Source organism: Pteropus vampyrus, unplaced genomic scaffold (genome assembly GCF_000151845.1).
Source record: "Pteropus vampyrus isolate Shadow unplaced genomic scaffold, Pvam_2.0 Scaffold19, whole genome shotgun sequence".
Taxonomy (NCBI): domain Eukaryota; kingdom Metazoa; phylum Chordata; class Mammalia; order Chiroptera; family Pteropodidae; genus Pteropus; species Pteropus vampyrus.
The window spans coordinates 8,976,368-8,978,204 of record NW_011888800.1 but is presented as its reverse complement, the minus strand read 5'-3'; the positions used below and the strand labels follow the sequence as shown (position 1 = coordinate 8,978,204).

The 1,837-nt window shown below is 34.9% G+C and overlaps 1 protein-coding gene across 2 annotated transcripts in view; it reads right to left on the bottom strand.

Annotated features, from left to right (window-relative positions):
• The window catches only part of WDR76 (WD repeat domain 76), a 101,413-nt gene that overhangs the window by 45,340 nt on the left and 54,236 nt on the right, over positions 1–1,837 (bottom strand). The gene's annotated exons all lie outside the window — the stretch shown is intronic.

Genomic DNA, 1,837 nt, shown 5'->3' with positions numbered 1-1,837 from the left:
ATGTTCATAGCAGCATTATTCACTGTGGCCAGGACACAGAAGCAACTGAAGTGTCCTACGATAGATGACTGGCTAAAGAAGCTGTGGTAAATATATACAATGGAATATTAGCCATAAGAAGAGATGAAATACTGCCATTTGCAACAACATGGATGGACCTTGAAATAATCATACTAAGCGAAATAAGCCAGACAGAAAAAGCTGAAAATCACATGATATCACTCATCTGTGGAATATAAACCTAAAAGCACCAAATGAACAGGACAAACAAACAGAGACTCATGGACATGGACTACAGACTAGTGGTTACCAGAGGGTAGAGGGTGGGGGATGAGGGGGGAGGGGGTGAAGTGGGTAAAGGGGATCAAATATATGGTAGCTGAAGGAAACTAGACTTTGGGTGGTAAACACACAACAGAATATATAGATGTCAAATTACAATGTACACCTGAAAATTATATAATTGTATTAACCAATGTTACTCCAATAAACTTAATAAAAAATATATATATATAAAAAGATCCCAAAATCAACAACCTAAGTACACCTCAAGTTAAAAAAGCACACACGCTGAACCAAAAGTTAGTAAAAGAAGGAAATAATAAAGAGCAGGAAATAGAGAATAGAAAAACAATAGAAAAAAAAAACTAAGTTTATTGTTTAAAAGATCAACAAAATTGGCAAGCCCTTAACTAGATTAAGAAAAAAATAGAGAAAACACAAATAACTAAAATCAGAAATGAAAGAGGGGACATTACAACTGATGTCACAGAAATAAAAAGGATTATAAGAGAATACTATGAACAATTATATGCCAACAAATTGGATAACCTAGGAGAAATGGAAAAACTCCCAAAAACACACAACTTACCAAGACTGAATCTTGAAGAAATAGAAAAATCTAAATAGACCTATAACTAGTAAGGGGATTAAAACAGTAATCAAAAACCTCCCAACAACAACAACAAAAAGCCCAGGACCAGATGAGTTAACTGGAGAATTCTCACAAACATAAAGACGTATTAACACCAATGTTCCTCAAACTCTTTCAAAGAATTGAGGAGGAGAGAACACCTCCAAACTCATTCTATGGGGCCAGCCCTAAACCCCGATACCAGAGCCAGACAAGGACACTACAAAAAAAAAAAAAAAGCCCTGCAGATTAATATCCCTGATAAATACTGATGCAAAAACCCTCAACAAAATACTAGCAAACTAAATTCTATAGCACATTAAAAGGATTATACACCAAGTTAGAGTTATATCTGGAAAGCAAGGATGCTTCAACATACAAAATTCAATCAATGTAATATACCGCATTAACAGTATGAAGGACAAAAACCATATGATCGTCTCAATTGATGCAAAAAAATAATTTGACAAAATTCAATATCCTTTCACAATAAAAACACTCAACAAACTAGGAATAAAAGGAAACTATCTCAAAAGAATAAAGGCCATATATGAAAAACCCACAGCTAATGTCATACTCAACAATGAAAGACCAAAAGCTTTTCCTCTAAGATCAGAAAAATAGCCAGGATGCCCTCTCGCCACCTCTATTCAACAGAGTACGGGAAATCCAGTAGGACTAGAAAAATGAGTAGGACTAGAGACACTGATCTGCCTAACTTCCAGGTTGTTAACAACTTCATAAGTAACTAGATCCTGCACGTGAGACATCACCATTAAATCGACAAGCATTTGATAAGCGGGACACATTCTGAGCAGTCACATGACATTTAATCAATTAGACAAAAATAAAAGACATTCATCCGAATTGGAAAGGAAGGAGTAAAATTATCCCTATTTGTATGACATGATCTTACATACAGAA